The 18,809-nt window shown below is 45.0% G+C and overlaps 1 protein-coding gene and 1 long non-coding RNA gene across 6 annotated transcripts in view; one reads left to right on the forward strand and one right to left on the reverse strand.

Annotated features, from left to right (window-relative positions):
- Window positions 1-4,903, forward strand: part of FOXO3 (forkhead box O3) — a 90,006-nt gene extending 85,103 nt beyond the window's left edge. For both annotated transcript variants that reach the window (XR_006014076.1, XM_042016377.1), the window contains one exon: window positions 744-4,903. The gene's annotated coding sequence lies outside the window, so the exon portion shown is untranslated. The remainder of the gene's footprint in view (window positions 1-743) is intronic.
- The window catches only part of LOC121658899, a 47,107-nt gene continuing 32,938 nt past the window's right edge, over window positions 4,641-18,809 (reverse strand). For 2 of the 4 annotated variants that reach the window (XR_006014093.1, XR_006014091.1), the window contains 2 exons: window positions 9,564-9,613; window positions 4,641-6,624 (listed from right to left, as the gene is read on the reverse strand). This is a non-coding gene — a long non-coding RNA (uncharacterized LOC121658899). Of the gene's footprint in view, window positions 6,625-9,563; window positions 9,614-16,143; window positions 18,702-18,809 lie in introns of those variants that run through there. The other 2 variants (XR_006014092.1, XR_006014088.1) reach the window with 1 other exon arrangement.

Here is an 18,809-nt window from a genome sequence, read left to right on the forward strand (position 1 = left end):
TTGGCTTCCTTGGTTGAAATGTTTATCTGTTTTCAGTGTTTTACCTACTTATCATGTCTCTTCATAGTCATCTCCATGCTGTATCCAAGGTGTCTTCCCCATGCTTCTCTCTCACAGAAAAGTTTCTTGGCTACAGAATAAGATGGACCCTAACCCAGTTTTTAAAGCCAGGTGGACCCTGTTGCTGATGTGTTGTGTGAGCAGGAAAGTGGAAAACTCCAAAGTCCACACTGAAATTCATGGCTCCTTGCTGTTTGTCTTGAGCAGCCTCTTTGTCCGTCCTTCGAGGGTGGTGGTGGATGTCAAACACTTAGAGAAGATTTATTCAGCTTTTTGGTGATGCTGAGAAAGGGTGATCATGAAAAATGGAGAAAAGCTGGAGGATCCTTCATTGCTTCTACCTGGAAATATGCTTAACAAATAGACAGTGCACTGGGTTTCTGTAAATCAGACTTGACCATCATTTTTCATTGGAGAGAGGGTTTTTTCTGTCCTGCTTGGGAGCAGCTAAGCCAGCAAAGAAACACATGAACCTTGTCAAGGGGAAAGTGTTATCAGGCAGGGTCAACTTATTCATTGCTATATGTTTGAAGCTCCTGGGTGCAAACATATGTCTTACACTGAATTGCTCCTCAGTGTAAGTTGTTTTTTTGGAGGTTTGCTTGGTTGCCTTTTTTGTTGTGTTTTTTTTTCTACGTGCAGTAATCTCACTGTCTTTTCTTCTTTTTCTTCTTCCTCTCCAGGCCCTCAAACTGACACGAGATGTAGAGAGAGAACCCTTTGCCAAATCTGCTGTCAGCAAGTGGACAGTGATACTGTTTACAGCTTACGACCTTTGTGAACCCTGCATTATTTTCCTAATGAAGCAGACTGTTAATAGGCCCCTTACTGGAGTGAAGAACCTACTTTTTTTCCCTCCCTCCCTCTTTTTTTTTTTTTCCCCTCTTTTTGTTGGAAATTGAACTCATTCTGAAGTATGCAAAATCTTCCTTTTCTGGGATGGCCAAGCACCTGCTGTGGAGACAATGTTCAGCACCATCCTGTTGAGAACACACTGTGTAGCCTTTACAGTAGTTACTTGTCAATGAGTATGTGGTGTTTCAATATATTAATGGTTTATGGGATATTTTAAGTTGGCTTTTCTTTTTGGAGGTTTTCCCTATCTGCCCACCCTCCCCCGTACAACCTCCAGTTTGATTTCCATAGATTTTTAACCATTTTTACTTTCTCTCCCTGGGGAATCTGAGGCACTGTGCACAGGCAAGGAAATGACCGTAACCCAGCACTGCTCAGGTGTCAGGGTTTTCTTAATATACAGCGTTTGTTAGTCCTATCAACTGTCTGAATTCCAGAGAGGGGATGTGCGTGGTCTGTTTGTTTGTTGGGTTGGTTGGTTGGTTTCTTTCTTACTCTTCCTTAAATTTAATGGTACACCCCTGTTTTCCGTAAGGGTCAACCCAGGGTTGGTTGCAGAACAAGTGAAGCCGGCGAGTTTGCCTCTTGGCTCATGAGGACAGACTGACAGCGGGTGCCATTGCCGTCACATGCACCGAGGCAGGAGCCCCTTTCTTCCCCACTGGAGCAGGCTCCCCTCCTGCCTTAGGTTAGCAAAGCTTCCGCCGTTGCCGCAGTGAGCTGGTAAGGAGTTATGGGCTGGGCTGCCACACAAGGTGAACACAGTCACCTGCAGAGATGTGTTTGAAAATGCAGAAATTAAGGGAAACCTAGTGGCTGGGCATCGGCAGGTGACTTGCAGTGACAATGCCAGGAGCTGAGGCACAGGTCACTGCAGTGTGTATTACGGCTTCAGTGATCCTGTTTATTGTTGTTGTTGTTGTTTTGGACATATCCTTGATGATTTTTTCCTTCTCATTATGTATAATCCATTGTGGCAGAAGAAGCAGGAGTGGGAATGGCAAGGTCACAGTATCATACAAATGGCTTTTCATATGAGCGTAGATTGTAGCAGGATAAACGACACTGAAAGACAAGGCAGTTTCATATATTTTGCTTGTAAGATTTTCTCTTGTAAAATGAATAATAATTAATAATAATAATGAATAAAAGGTATGGTGCTGTATAGATCCTCTCTATAATCTGGAAAGTTTGATTACTTTTTATTTGTATCTTGGGGGGGAGGGATACAAAAAAAGAGGGGAAAACACCAGTGGTACATAGGAACTCGGTTTGAAGAGGTTCTGAATAGGACAGTGTATACATAATTCTCCAAAGCGATATATGAAGTTTTTTTTCCATTGCATAAAAGCATTATGCATATAAATATATAAATATATTTTATTATGTACAGAAATGGATCATTATGCATGGATGTTAGGAAAACGAAACTAGCATTTTAACCCAAAGTCTCAGTGCATGAGTTCCCACCAACCTGTGTCCCATGCAATGTGGAGTGACTCCCTCTTGCCACTGCCACTGCACATGCACAGTCATGCACCAACACACACATGCATTCGTGGGCCCTTCCTCACTCCTTACTTTGCAGGTCCCTGAGGTGATTTTGGTGAAACAACAGCTCCTAATGTGATGGAAATTTTGGTTTTGTAGCGTAGCCCCCATGCTGTTCCCTCATAAAGATGCACCTCTTGGTTTCTCCTCCCAGTTATGACTGTGTAGGCTCTGTGCAGTTGTGGTTAGCATAGCCCTGTAGCATATCAACTCTTCCAAGCAGCCAAGGGTTTATCATTTGCCTTTTATAAAAACTTCTCTTTTCTTTTTACACTGAGGGGTTCTACTTGTCGGCATGTGGCCTAGTTCATTGCATTCACTGGAGCTGGGTGGTGCGCATTGCCCGTGTCTGTCAGCAGCCATCTTCCCAGGATGCTTGTGGCACAGCTGGGCATCTGGCTTACCCGAGTCCAGCTGCAGGCATCTTTTGCTGAAATTGGTCAAGAGTTCATCACTGGCCTCCTCTGAGCATGTGCCATTAGCTCTTAGCTTCCTGGCACACGCCAAAATGTGTGTGCATGCTGAAGGACTTCCCTCTGGTGTTTCTTTCTCTGAGGCTTCTCTGCAGCTGCCACCCCGTGGCTGGACTTGTGCCCCAGCCTCACATTTTGGCTGTCAGCAGAGCTCACTTGGTGGCTCCCTGTGCTGAGGTGCAGCTTTTGATCCCTACATGGATGAGCCTCCAGTGAGACCCCTGGTGCTGCCCAAAGACCCACCATCACTGACAGATCCAGTAAGGCCTGACTCGATGGTATGGCCAAAGTGACCAAACCCTGTAATTAATTTTTTGTCTTGGTGCAAATTCAGTTCTTGTCAAAGGCAAGGGAAGGCCTGTTGAAAGCTTAAAGCAAATGCGGGGGCAAATTCTGCTCTCTTCCAGCAACTGAACCTGCTTGGGTTCAGAGGAACTGCTTTCCACTGGCAGAAATGAGAGACAAAACTATGGCCCGCTCTGTTCAGAAAATGGAGAAAAAACACTTGGTTTAAAGACAGCCCATCAATGGCAGAGAAGTTTTTTTAAAAGAAGTAATAAAAGCATTAGTGGCTGACAGGCTTAACCTGCCTTCCAGCAATGTCAAAGGGAGAATTTCCATTGGCGTGGCTGGGACAGCTTGGGCCCCTGCTTTGGGGAACATCCTAGCACTCTATAAAGAGGGATGGACTTGGCCAGCCTCTTCAGTTTGGTTTGGTTTCTGTTGCTCAGTTTTGGGGTCAAAATTTTCAAGCAGAAGTGCCTGCTGTCAGGCACCAAACATCGGGGACTCCAGCATGGTCGCAGGGGGCAAGCTGCTCTGCCCTCGTGGCTTCTTGAAGGAGGGGGAGATGACAGGTCCCCCCAGGCCCAGGGGAAGGTCATCACCCTCTACACCTGCTGAGGTGCCCAGCAAAGGTCCTCCACTCCAGAGGTGCTAAATAAATCTCCCTGAATTCAAAGCGCCAGTTATTTAGGTGTCAAAATTAAGACTTGAATAGCTAGTTTGGGGAACCTGCTTTTTGAAAATTTGGCCTTTGAGTCTTTGAACATGTTTATGCCTAGAAGTTTTCCTTGTGAAATCATGTGAAACAGATGAAGGTCAAGGTCACAATTACATGGTTATCATTTGAACACTTGGTCTAAACAAAAGGTCCAAAAAGGTGTTATTTATGCAGTTTCTAGTCACAGGTTGGGGCTTGATTTAATGATTTTGTAAAAAAAATTTCTCTTAAGAGTAATTGCATAGTTAAACACTGCTTTACTCCAGAAATTTTTGTGCCACTGCTTAAAAAAGTTACCTTTTAGGTCATGTATTTCTCTAAAATTATATCATTGCTTGGCAATTGGTGTCCTGTAATTGTTTCAAGTACACAATATACCTTTGGAATTGCCAACAGATGCGAAGGGGGACCAGATACATTTCGTAACTATGGGTTGGAAAAAACGGATTGTACGTTTGGCTTCACATGTTTAACTTTTTTTTTAAAAAGTTGCATGATTGGAAAAAATATGTATACAGTATCTGTAAAACTGTTTTATCTGTTTCTGTTTCAAGCCATGTAAATTGGAAGAATATTAAATCCACAGCCTTATCGCGCATGGCCGTCTTTACATACCGAAGAGCTGAACAGTTTATACTTTTCATTTGGGCTATCTTGTACTTTCATTTGAAAGCAGATACTCTCACGTTGCAGTCTTACTGAGGGTTTTATATTAAAAAAAAAAAACAAAAAAAGAAAAAAGATGCTGCCCTGGAGGAATATGTTACCTTACTACTCAGAGGTTGGAAGGAAGTTTGTTTTGGAGCAAAACCTGCCCCTTTCCAAATGAAGTAGAGACGCAGTGCTTACTCCACTTGGTGTTAGTAGATATTGCCTTGTGTATTCCATTTTAAATTGTAATCTAGTTTGTAAAAGAGATGGTGACGCATGTAAATAAAGCATAATGGATCTCTACATTGCACATTTGCCTTGGCTCTGTTTTTATTGTGTCATAGACAGACATGTAAACGCAGGACCTGGAGAAGGGGTGACTTTCAAGCAGCAGGTGAAAATGGCTGGGGGGGGGCCTGGGGGTGGGGAAGGGGTCCTGAGCCTGCATCCACTAATACCTGTCAATGCATATTGACATGGGCCTCGACCTTTCAATCCTTCAGCCGAGCCAGCATAGTTTTGGTGGCCAAATAACCCCAGGGGAATCATCTTCTGCTGGTAAGAAATCACAAAGTTCTTGATTCTGGAGGCAGAGGGGGGTTGTCCCCAGGGGTGGCAGCTGCTCTCTGCAGCTGCAGACCAGCTCGCCTGACCTGGGAGAGAACCAGTCAAACGTGGTTGGGAGAAGGGTTACACCCCCCACCATGGGCTTGGCTGGGTTTCAGACTGTCTTTGAAAAATGCCTGGAGTACTTGAAACCACCCGTTTGGGATTTGGGATAATAAAACCAGCAGCCTGACTCAGCAGAAAGTTAGACAGAGGGCTCTGGCCAAAGCACTGGAGGGCGTGCTCAGAAACGAGAGACATGTTGACAAAAAGCTCTTCTCCCACCCTGATGGGAAGCCACAGATGTATATGATTTTCTGGAGTCGTTTTTCAGGAAGAAATTGTATTTTCAAGAAAGGGGAGCCTTTCCTCACAGGAGGGAGGGGGGTTCTTGTGACTCTGAGGGTACAAACCACGATGTTGTCCATGCAGAGCCCACAGGAATGTTACACTGAAATACTGCAGCAATAAAGAGCAGTTTGGGGATAACGCTTGTTTAATATAGCAAGAGCTGTTCAGGTTTTGTCCTAGAGACAACCTGAAACATGACAAGATCCAGACAGAGAATAGCCTTTGACCAGGAGAAAGTGTGCATTAAACTTCCCAGGGTGAGAGTGCACTTGTCCTGCAGCAACTACAGCTTCCCCTCAGAAACAGAGCTGTTTCGCTGGTTTTTTCAGAAGGCTTCTCCAACAAGGCTCTGCCAGGGAAGGACCTCTGCCTTCTGCCTTGGCATTGCCCCACTGGTATTTGGAACAAACTGTGTGGTTGTTTGGACCGGTGAGGTGCCAGTTTGAAGGGACTCAGCTTTAACGTGAATTTAGGCAGGGGCAGCAGCAGCAATGAAGATGAGCTGATCAAATCCTGAGCGAGTTTTGTGCTGAACCTACTTGGTTCTGTTGTGCAATGCCTTAGCTGTGACCTTCAGTTCACCCAGCCTTGGAATAGATCATTCTTATCTTTCACAGTACTTTCAAAATAAGTCCAAACATTTTAAAACTTCTCCAAGTTGTCCCAGAAGGCAAAAGACTTTTCAAGTTGCTGCTGAGGCTGTTGAGGCAATAGAGAGCTATTTTAGGAGCTCCCCACCACATATGCTGAGTCGTGAGTTCAGCCAGACCAGGGAAAACAGTATTTTACAGCTCTTGTTTGGTTACTGCTGCCAAGGAAGTTAGGGGTGCTTTCAAGAAGGCTGAGATAAGTAAATCTGGGAGGCTACCTCTTCTTCTGGTGGAGTCATCATGACTGGAATCTCCCCGTTCAAAAGGAAGACGTCTTGGATGAAGTGGAGCCCAAGCCAGATGGAGCAGATACTTCTCTTGCTGCTACACAGATTCATCCCACTGCCTGCGGCTTCTGCAGTGTCTCACAGCATCTCTGTTTGCCCAACCCAGCCCACAGAGCTTTTCTTCCCACTGGCTCCACCTGTGGAATTTTTTAAAATGAAAATATATTTATCACATAAGTACAAAGCATAGAAAATTCCACTAGAGCAACAAAAAACACCAGGTAAGCGCTTTTTTTTTTAACTGTGGTTTATATCTTTGAGAAACTTTGGAATTGTCTGACAAAATTCAGAATCTCCAGTTTGAAATTTTTATTTTTGCACCTGGATTTTCTTTGCATACTCATGACATGAGCAGTTTTGCATATGTCAAAACATTTACTTACTAGAACAAAGCGTCTCCTGCTTTTATTTTTTGATGGTTTGATGACATACCAAGGACCTGATTTAATCTAGAAAATGAGATAAAATGTCCCAATTCAGTAGGAACAACTGGCCTAAATGAGGGTAACTGTTGTAACGTTCTTTTAGTGTTACATTATGCCATGCAGGTTTAAAGATGTCTATATCCTACAAGTGACATGTGGTGAAATGGGGGAAAATTGTAAAAATGTATGACATCTCATAAAAATATTTCCAATTTCCAAGACAAATATAATGCTGATCAGCAGTCTTTTCCCTCAATTTTCACTCTTTTTGAGGCAGTACCTTAAAACTTTGTTTTTGCTGAAATTTAAAGCACAGAGCAATTCCCAAGTGTTGCCTTTCCCCGGGGATTAGCCTTCCAGCAGTGCTCACTGCAAGGGGCATTGAGGCTGCTGCTGGCACCTGTGGACCCTGGCACTGCAGGAGTGTCAGACTTTGGCTCTACTTCGTGCTCTGAGGGCCACTCTGAACCCTGAAAGATCCCACGGCTGGTGCAGCGAGGTCTAGTGTGGGAGGATGGGGAGGACATCGGGGGAGCAAAGCACAGTGAGTGCCAGCACTTTGCTCTGGTATCTGGTACCCTCTCTGAGGATTCACCTGCTGCATGGACAGTGGTTCCTTCTGCTCTTCCTAACAACCTTGGGAAAGGATGGCATTGGTTAGGAAGTGCTAGTTAAGAAATACAGGTGTACTCTACCTCTGACCTCCAAAGCAAAAGACGGAGGAAAACTCTGCATTGGCAGAGCCACCTCAGAGGTGCTCCCTGGAGAGCAGCAGAGGAAGCTGCTCCTGACACCTTCTCCTCCATGAGAGAGAGGTCCAGCCTTTCCAAGCCTCTGCTGTGAATGGCTGGCCTGGTATTTGTCTTGCATTTGTTGTTTCAGTAGAAAACTCATACTTCACCAGCACTTTATCTTAAACCTCTGTTAGGTTCCTCTTGCTTAAGGCTAACCAACCTTGAACACCATTAACTAATTCATGGACAAATGTCCTGGAGAAAAGTCACTGCTTAGAAAGCAATAAAGCAATTCATAAAAGACATACCAAAAAAAAAAAAAAAAAAAAAAGTCCTTTTACTCATTAAATGAAACCCATTGTCATTCACACTTCTCTGGAGAGTCATATTTGCAGTATCAAATTGTGTTATCAACCTCAGTGTGCATCTGTTAGCTAAAATTTATGGCGAGGCTGTCTCGTTTATACAGAAGTTTTTGCCATGCACCGTCACTCAGCCTAGCAGACTCCCATGGAAAAGCCACAATTTAAGTCAAAATTCTACTGTGCCTGACCAGTTATAAAATTATAGTGGCTTTCGGAGCTGTGAGATATCTCAGTCTCTTCTTGGGGAAGGCAGCTACCTCTGGATGTCTTCTCTGAAGCTTCTGCCTCTGGAGAAGGTAGCAGAGGGGAAGGTCAGGCGTGGATATACAGGGGGTCTTCACTTTGCAGTGGAGTTGTGTTTGCTCTGCAGTCTGGGTGAGGTGGTTGTCACCAAAGGGTCAGCGCTAACCACGTTACACGGACAGGAGCGGTCACGTGGGAAGTTTCCCTGGAGTAACACAAGTGCAAAGCCTCTCTTCCCTTTTCCTCACCCATAACAAGCACTTCAGGGTGAGCCCATTTCACTCAGTTTTTCACCAGAGGATGTCAAGGTGACAAGCTGCCTGCAGAAAGTGCCCTGAATTGCTGGGTCCTGGGGGACGTGGCTGAGACTGCAGCTACATTTCCAGCCTCTTAAATCTCCTACCTAAACATCTTTGCTTTTCTACAATGTCTTCACCTTCCCTTGCCAAAGCTTTGTTCCATTATTAAGAAAGGGCCTCTGGGATGACAACATGATGTTGCTGTTAGCAGGAGACTCTCGAGGTTTGGTTTTCCCACACAAATGGATGTGTAAGAAGCCAGGGAGTGGCCAGCTCCCACCTTACAGATCTCATGGACCATGCATCCAAGGGGGCTTCTCCATGTGTGCAGAGAAAATGTCAAGAGATGTGCGCACACAGGAATGAAAAATAAAGCGACAAGTGGAAAGGGCTTAAGAAAATGCTACACTTTGAATGATACGATGCCATGGGGGCATCAGAACCACTTTTTCATTCCCTTCAATCATTCTTCAGTCCGTATCTAAAGTCACCAATGATTTCCATTGCTGTCAGCAATGATCTTCCTATCTTTTAATCCCCATTAATCTTTCTTTGGAAATAAATATTTTTTTTTCTTCTTCTTCTTTTTTTCCTTCATTCTATGACTTTTTTACATTCTCTGTTTTTCTAAGGCCAGTTATTAAAACATTTGTGGAGTCAATTATGTAAGTTGTGGACATGATTGGTTTTTTATGATGCTTTTATTTAAGCAAGAAGCCCAGGTAACACAGTTACCTGGTGAGAGCGCATTGCCAGCACAAGTCACACCATTCCAGCTACACGAGGAAGAAACACTCCTTGTTTTGCTGCTTCCAGCTACACCTGAGTCTGAACACAGTTTGCTGCTCTAGCTGCATCGGCCACCTTTGCCTAACATAGGCTAAATCCTGAGCACTGCTTCACTTGGAATGGTAAGTTTGCAGGCAATGTGGTCTGATGGCTATATTCAAAGGTCTACTAAGGTCAGGAGATGTAGAGCTGAGAGTCCAAATGGTTTGTGGACCTCTTACCAGGTATGGCAGCTGAAAGGGACACGAGCTCACCACTTCAGAGCAAACTCCTACAGACAAAAAAATGGGAAAGAGATTAATGCCTTGTTCTTTTAAGAAGTGTCTTTGTTCATGCTCTGCCAAGTTTTTCTGTGAGAAATGCATATTGTGAACTAGCTTTGTACAGTTTAGGTGCAGCCTAGAAATAACCAGCTACAGAGTTGTCAGTGGTGTCTGCCCTCTGGCAGTGGTGTCACTTGTGACCTGCAATACTTCCCTGGGCCACAATCAGCAAAATAAAATTGAAAAACTTTGATTTTCTATACTTCAGTGAATCAAGAATCTGCAAACTTTTCCAACTGAAGGTTATCAGAATTTGAACGTTTTATGCTGATCACCTCATCCATAAGCTAACAAAAGGCTTATCTGTTTCTTTTTCACTATAATTGACAGTACTCTGTAGGCACATGTTCAGCATTTCAAGACTAACTTAAAGGTCAAATTTACCATACAGGCAGATTGGATGAGCTCGTGCTTGAGGAAAGACCATCTAAAGGTGACTTGTCTAACATCTACACACACACACATGCTCAGAGTTCACACACATTTCTTTTTAGTCTAGCCTTGTCCCAGACGTGACCCATGTGCCGAGAGTGTGAGGATAAAGCTGTACTAGAAATGTTAGATGTGGGTTGAATCTGGCACCTGAAATATAAGATAATAATAAGGGTCTCACAAAGGAAATGTTGCAAGAGAAAGATGGAGCAGAATTACATTGTTCTGACCACTCTTATCTGAAACCTGAATTATGACAAACTGCTGAAGTACTTTGTGTTAAGCAGTTTACTCTCAGATTTTGTGTATGCAGACATGGGGTTGTCCCTCACCAGAGAAAGTGCTCAGACCCCTACACCTCACTGCACATGGCCATGTTCAGCAGAGGTGCTGCAGCAGCCTCTAACAGCACCCAAAACAAACCCTGGAGACCTTGTCCCCCACACATGGGACAGTCACCTGCAAAGGATGCCCTGTAACCACACCTGGGCATGTGCTAAGCCTTGCTCAGAGCACAGCTGCCAGTGATAGGACTGCATGGTTTCTTCACACAAAACTCATGTATGGACCTCAAGGTACGATAAAACTGCAGGCACAGGTGGAAGTGTGAAATGAGTAGGGGAGATGGATAACTTTCCCCAGTTAAAATCTGTATCTTCAGCAGCATCCCCTCCACCCTCTTTTGTAGGCCATTATGCGATGCGGATTCTTGTGCTGGGAAACAACGACCAGTCCCTATCCCCTGGGGATTTCTCTACTTTGTCCCACAAAATTTTTGGCCAATTGTCAGTTTTCAGCCCCTCCACCTTCCGCCTGGCAGAAAAACTACAGGTGGTTGACCACAGAAGAGGAATTTGGAGATAGCAACTATTTTTTCACCAAGACCAAGACACTTCAATAACTATCAGCTTGCTTGTGTGCATTTCCAAAAGTAGGACTTGCATGCCATCTCCCCTCCCAACTGTCCCTTCTGTCCTCCTTCTGTGAGCCTAATCTTGTGCCACACTTGTCCCCCTGGTCCTCCTGCCACCTACCCCACCCAGCCTTGGCTGGATGCCCATGGCCTTGAGGCCCTGGAAACCCAAAAGTTGGCAGCTGGAGGACACATGCCCAGCACCCAGCAAGGCCCTCGTGCAGAATGAGGAGTGCCACCACGTACCAGCATGAGGAACTGGGAGGGAAAATCAGCCAGGTGAGATTCAGTAGACAAAGTGCTGTGCTGAGCAAAGAGACCAGCTGCCAAATGCCAAGTGGGGCACAAGCAGCAGCCCTGGAGGAAAGGTGTTGAGGGCAAAAATTAGGCAGAAACTGTCTGAGCTCCTGCTGTGGAGATGTGGCACTGGGGCCCCACTGGATGTTTGAGCCAGGTTGAGCAAGATCAAGCAGAGGCAGTGAGAATGGAGACCAGTGGGAGAAGGCTGATGTTATTTGTTAGAACAAGTTGAGAGGGGACACAAAATACCTTTGCATTACTTCATGTAGAAAATTACTTAAAAACCCCCACCCTTCATACCCACTAAGGAGAGGGCATAGCCGTGTTTCATCTGCAGGAAATGTAGGTTATGTTCTCTTAGCTAGGAGGATAATTAACACATTTCCTAGAGGTGTGGACTTTTCTTCATTAAGGGTGTTTTTTGGGAGCAGAATGTTTGCCTGGATTTTCCTTGGTCCTGCCTCAGAGCAGGAGGATGATCTCCTGAGGTCACTTCTAACCTCATGCTCCTATGACTTGCCTTAAGGAGTTAAAGCAGCTTTAAAACAAGACTAAAAAAAAAAAAGCTTCTGTCCTTTCCGACCTGAGGCACAGGTCTCTATGTACAGTTGCAAACTGTTATCTTTCCTGCTGGTTTGACTGTAACAGGTATTGAGTAATGTTGTCCCACTGTGCTGACGCATGAGCCAGGGTGCGCCCCCGACCCCAGAGAGGTACAGATGTAGTACAACCACAGAATCAAGAATGTGCTAAGTTGGAAGGGACCCCTCAGGATCATCGAGTCTGAGTCCTTCTGGACCAGAAATATAAATACAGGTGAAAATACAGATATTCCTGCGGGAGATCAGGTTTGTTTCAGAGATGGCCTGCTTTCCCTGCTGAGGGCACGCATTGGCCCTCCTGGGAGGGACAACAGGCCAGACCAGGAAAAGGTGCAAGCAGCAAAGCCCCACTGACTGTGAGTAGCAGGACTGGAGTGGGCAGGGACGTGGGAGACATATCAGAGAGAGGCAGCTTTGGATGAGCACCTGCTTATCAGAAAACCCAGGCCCTGTTGAAAGATGCAGCCTGAAGCCTTTTGGGGTGTCCCCATCACTGCTGCCAGGCCACCAAGGCTGGCGTCTGGGAGGGTGTCTTTCTGGGTCAGGAGGAGCCAGACAGCTGGTGATGGCAACTGCGGGCAGAGATCCAGTGCCTGAGCAAGCAAGTGACGCCAGAGGACAGCAGGATGCTCATGGGAGCATCAGCCTCCTCTGCTGCTGGCAGACAAGAGTGATGGCTGCCTCCTTGCCCTGCAATAGGGCCAGCAGTAACCTCACCCAACAAGGTCCCAGCGTAGTCAGCCAGTAAATCATACCAGACTTGGGCTCCCAGACAGAAAAAACCAACCCCCTGCCTGTTCGATGTTTACATTAGAAGTTTATTTTACAGTTCATTTCACAATCCGTTTCTCTTCTCCCTTTGCCGTGAGGTGATTTATGGTGCTGCAGATCCTATCTGCCTGCCCTGCCCAGGGCACAGACCTGGAGAAAAACCTGCCAGGGGTCTGTCCTTGTCCTAGTTGCTCTTTTATCTACAACTGCCCTTACCTATGAGTAAAACTAGAGCAGTTCCTTCCAAATAATGATAAATTAGTCTCTTACTCCCTTGTGCTGGTGTTGGTGTTTTGAGGGGTGGGTGGCTCAGAGTCTCTGAAGAGAATGAGCAAACAAACAAGGTGCAAAGGGCTATCCTGAACTTCCCTCTGGCCGCCTCCTCCTCTGGTCCCCCTGGTGGGGTGTTGAGGGCTCCTGGCATGCCGTGGGACTGCAGACCCTGTGCCTCCAGATGAGGAGGTGACGTTCCTGGCTGTGAAGCTGTTGGCATGATCCGTGGCTGCAGGAGATGGCTGGTCCCTGCCCGTCCTGCACTGTAAGGGACTTTCAGGGGCTGTTGGGATTAACTGGGATTAGTTGCTCAACGGTACATGTAAATGTTGATTTTTATGATTCCGTGTTTCAGTGACATTCAGGGAGGTGGTTTAACTTCACTGGTTTAATCAAGGCCTTTCCTCCAGAGCTGAACATGCAAAAGTGATGTGCTGCATTTTACTGAAAAAACAAGAGATCTGATCTGAAGATCTGGTGAGAAATCCCTGAGTAATACTTGACCTTCCTTGCTGTCTGTGTGCTTTGAAGGCAAAGGATTTAGTGCTTCCTTGTGCAGAGCCAGGTGTTCCCTATGAATAACTGGACCCAACCTAAAAGCAGGAGGAAGTGTATCTAAAAAAACAGAGGTGTGGTAATGACACTATCAAGCTTTTTGTGTGTTGTGTAATCCATGCGTGTATGGCTCCTGAAGAGCCTGCTCCGCAGTCATGCCTAAATCACTCCACGAAAACAATGACAAAACCCTAATAAGTTGACTGGCAAGAGGAGTTTGTTCCTTTTCCCCAGGAAAATGGTATTCACCTCATGTAAATGTGAAGGTTCATGGACTGAATGCTCGTGTGACAGACACAGTGCCTTGTATACATAGAAGCCAAAAGTTCTGAAAGAAGTTTTCTCTTACAGTTTTCTTTATCACCACTAATTGCCCTGAAGATGACAATGTGTGCTGATGGTAAGAAACAGAAGAGTTTCACATAGAGGGCACTGAGAACCTGTGATTACCTAGATTAACAGCCAAATAAGTGCCCCTCCACAGATTGTTTAGTAGTTTACACCTTTTGAATTGCAGTTGTACCAAGTGGGGAGTTTAATGTTAAGAAATTGTTTTCATGTTCAACTTAATGCAAACTAGAAGTCTAGAAAAAGGGAATTGTTTGGCAATACATGTGTTTAGACTCTAGGTGACTGGCCCAAATCTAGTCCATTCCTGCACTGGTAACAGTTCTTAAAGGCAATATAAAAATACCTGCTTTTTCCTTCTTTCGTACAAAAAGCACATACACTTTTATTTAACTGTGGCACTATTCTTTCTTATGTGTAGTAACTCTCCAGACACTGGAGAATGGTGTTGGAAATAGAGAAACAAAATGGTCAGGGAAGTACAAACTTCCCTGCTTTTGTGCACACGACTAAATACTTGAAGGGAAGATCATTCCACCATTCATTTCACTATTTTATATGTCAATAGCACCACCAAACAGTTCACTAAAGAATAATAAACTAACGCTCTGGCTATAGAAATTGACCTTAGATTAGCTAGAATTCTATGTGATAAGCCCCAGTAAAGTTTAAACCATTTGCACCAATACTGTGAAGCTGAGATAGGTGTTGGGGTTTCTTTTCCTCTAATTGAAACTGCACATTTTAGGAAAGGCAGCAAAGCTGACACTGCTCAGCAGCCTCGTGTGGAGCCATTCCTGAAAGCTTGTAAGGAAGTCAAAGGTGGAACTGAAAAGCTGAGGGATGGCAGCACGAGCAAGGGCAAGGACAATTTCTGCAGGGTGATCAGGAGGTGCATTTCGTAAGAGAGAAACCTTCTCCCTGGATAGTTTTTCATAGCTAGCAACCATGCCTTGCAGTTTCTGTCTTGCAACACAAGTCGTCTGCAGAGATTGTGTCTCCCTACCTGACCTGCATGCCCTGAAAGAGGGCCATGAAGCCTCAGGGGAAAAACATGGCCCTGGGGTGTCCTGTGGACCCCAAATAACCTCTTGAGCGTGGTGTAAACTCTGCCCAAGAGGCATTTGCTGAAAACAGGCTTCCTCCTCGCAAGCCTGCCTTCTCGTGGAGCAAAAGTGGAGAGGTTGTCCCCTTCACCTCCTGCCAACCTCTCTGGCCAGACCAAATTCAAAATCCCAAGAGAAAAGATTGAACTGGTATGTTGCAACATCCTTACTTTGTTTTTGCCAATCCTGTTTCTCAGTCTGTTGGCTAAGGTCCAGTATAATATCCCAAGGACACCCCAGTTTCATGGGGGGAAAAGGAGAGATGCAAGCAATTTTGAAAACACTTGTTTACATTATTTTGTAATTTCTCAGGAATCTTAAATGAAATACAATCATCCATGAAATGAAAATAATCCAAGGAAAAAGTTAGTAAAGGGCTTGTCAATATATCCAGTGAGGACTGAAACATGGTAAACATACTGCACTAAAAGGAACAGAGATATAGCTGCCAAAGTCTGGGTTTCTCTGGTTTGTGAGTCAAATTTAGTGCCCATTGAGGATGTCCAGTTCCCAGTTCCTGAACAGTTTGACTCCTTAAGCCCTGCTTCTTGCAGCAGGCTCTGTAGGTTTGGGTCTCCACAGTTCTTTTCTACAAAAATCCTGTCAGTTCATGAGGAGTGGTTTTCTAGCACTTTATTCCATCACACCTCTCAAGAGCACAGTGTAGGATTAAGGCAAATCTATGATATATTTCAGAGCAGTTTGCATTTAGCAGTGCAATATATACTTAATATATTACTTTACCTGTAATACTTGTACAGGTAAACTTTCCCCTAAAAGTATGTGCTGGACACAGGGCATAAGCACAGGGCTCTCCCAGCCTTGCCACAGGGAGGTACCCAGTGGGACAGGGACAGGGCTCCAGCAGCTGCATCCGGGGAAGGACAGCTTCATGCGAGACTGGCAGCTCAGGGGTCTGCCATGGAGCAAGCTGTGAGAGCTGTGGACCATGGGCATGCAGGCCAGATGTAAAGGAGCAAACTGCTGGCATAAAAAGAGCTCCTACTCTTTATTCAGCATCCAGCAACAGCCTATGATACTGGGAAGGGAAGGATCAGAGATCTGTGGAGTGCTACTTTTTCATGCTGATTGCAGGGGACTGCATTAATAGGGCTGCTGAATGTTGATAAGGGCTGCTATAGTGAGAGAAGCCAACCGATAAGACATGTATTTTTGTGTCATGTTTCAAGCCATTTAATAGCATTGGGTGGGGGTGGGGTGAACAGGAGCAAAAGCTGGGTTAAAAGATATCCTTTATGTTAGAGAAACCTACTTGAACTTGCTTTCCTGTAGTTTAAATGAAAAACTGGGTTGAATTAGTTCTGATAAAGCACTAACTGCATGAATTATTGTTCACAGGCAGAAAAAGTAAAAATTTCTATCCCAATTCTGCCCATGCATCCTTTTGGGTTTGGGGTGGGTTTTTTATCACCCCCACAGGACAGTACTTGAGGCCTTTCCTGAATAATAGCATCAACTGTAAGAAACTGCAGAAGCATTACCACTAGCCCAGGGACAAGGATGCCAAACTTGCTTTCATTGTGGATGATTTGATTAATCTTTTATTGAGTCTGTGAAAGGCTATTGAACCGACTCGGACATGTTTTCTGTGTTTCAAAGACTCGAGGTGTTTTTTTTATCCAGTCCCTCCCCTTTCCCTCTGAGCACAGGAAGCCTGCAATTATGGGCAGTTTTCAAGGATGGCAGCTTTTGCCAACAGCCAGGACTTGTTGGGGCACAGAGTGGAGGAGCTGGATTGCACTTTGACCAGAATGAAAGCTATTTCATACGGTGCCACTCAACCCCCCAGGGCTGGGACCTCCCCTCATTTCTGGATGTGCACACTTGGAAGCCAGGATCTGGCCTTGGAGCAGGCATGTCCCATGATTCCAGCTGTAATCAGTTGCTCCTCTGCTGTGGGGAACAGACATCCAGTGAATCCATATGCACTTGCATGTCCTCTGCCAGCACCCCTAACTCCTCTGGTCATACCTTCCTGTGCAAACCAGGAAATGGTAACGTTTGCATGAAAACTCCCAGGAGCTGGGTGATCACAGAGATCCTCGGTCCTGCCATGCTTGACTAAAACCAGGCAATGGTTTCAAGAGCTGCTGTACAGGGAGCATCTGACCTTGTATGACTTGCTTGTGTAGAAAATCAAGCTTGAACAAATCTTGAGCAGACTTGAGTGCCTTTGGAGAAGGTGAGATTTCTTCATTTGTCTCCTGGAGCCCTTAGGAGTGGGATCTGGATCTTTTCCAAGACCTTTTCCAAGCCCCCTCTCAAAGCCTTACCTGAAGCACTTGAATGTGCTGGCAGCTGGTATTTTTCCATCAAGAGGCTGTGGCAGTGTGAGCAGGTGGCAACACAGGTGAGGAGCACAAAAAGGGCATTGCCGGAGGGAAAGGCACCATCTATGAGCTCTGGTCTTCTCGATGAACCTCAGGACCCTCCATTAGAGGATGGTGACCTGCTCCTAAAACTTTGCAGTGATGAAGAGGTCCCTTTGTAGGACTCACCACCCTGCTCTGATGTATCTCGACCTACATTCAAATCTAGGTGTCCTGGTGGGTGCTTCATGGTGTCACATTTGTCTCTGGATGGGATCTGTCTCTGTCACTGCAGACAGCTCTGCCCTCTTAGCCTGCAGTTGAGATATTTAGCTGATTTTTACAACAGTGCAGTATGCTTGTGGAGGCAAGGCAATTTTTCCTCATTGCAGAGGCAGTTCTGAGTCTTTCTGGCAGCTTTCTGTCTTGGCTTACAGGGTCATTAATGCTGTTAATGGTTGTAAAATTACTGTACCCATTCCTAATATCAGTTGACTTTGGCCTTGAGAGACAGTGCTACCCTTTACACTTCAGCATTTTACAAAGACTTTAAATGCTGGCAGAGAGATCTGGGCATGAACCAATCTGGGCAGCAAGTTACAGGTTGCTCCTGTAAGCTTTTTCACGTGTTGACTTCACAGTCATAGTTTCTGTGGGACTCCACTGACATAAATGTGAGAGCTCATTTTTCCCCCTGCACTTGTGACTGAGCTTGAAAAATTAGTTCCTCTGAAAGCCAGTCTGTTTTAGCATTTGCTAAAGTGAACCTTTCTTTCCAGGCAAGTGGAGTACTGGGCTAAGATTGAGCTTTGTGATTCAATCCTTCAACTTGCAGCCACTCCTCACCCTTGGCATGAGGCTGAGGTGACACAAGGTACAGATAATTTCCTTCAAATAAAAAGCAAAATGTTCTTCTAAGAAGGCCTGAAATATCTATGGCCTGAAAGCTCCTTCAGGAGTATAATTTATGGTGCATGTTTGGGGGTGGGGGTATCAGGTAGATGCATCCCACACATTTTTATCTGCACAACGTGCATGTTTCTTTCTATGATCTTTCACCCAGAATTGTATTTTAATGTTACAACTGAAGACGTGTTTTTAATTATTGTGGTGCCTGTAAGAAACTCCAGGCTCCTTTGAAGTCCTCTGAAAATGCAAAGTGTTGTACAATGTATGAAGAGGTAATTTGCACGGAGAATCAATATGCTAATTATTGTGTCAACACTTATTGTTTTGGCGTGTTTCGTGGCTCCTTGTCCCAGGGTATACAGCCACGTATGGTCCCAATTCCTCTGCGAGATGTAAGATGTGCCTTGGCTCTGCGACAGTCACAGGACTTGTTAAAAGAGATGCAAACCAAAGAAGACTGGCACAGCTTGTACTGTCTTACCCAGCCTAGCTTCATTCTGTCAGGGAACATCAATTAAATAAGATGAAGAAATTAGGGAGCTTTTGTCTAGCTGGTGAGTTAAATAAATATTGATTAAAATAAAATTATTGCTAAGCAGATGAGT

Source organism: Corvus kubaryi, unplaced genomic scaffold, assembly GCF_017639235.1.
Source record: "Corvus kubaryi isolate FWS band 111438036 unplaced genomic scaffold, C.kubaryi_AGA036_p1.0 split3-73, whole genome shotgun sequence".
NCBI lineage: Eukaryota > Metazoa > Chordata > Aves > Passeriformes > Corvidae > Corvus > Corvus kubaryi.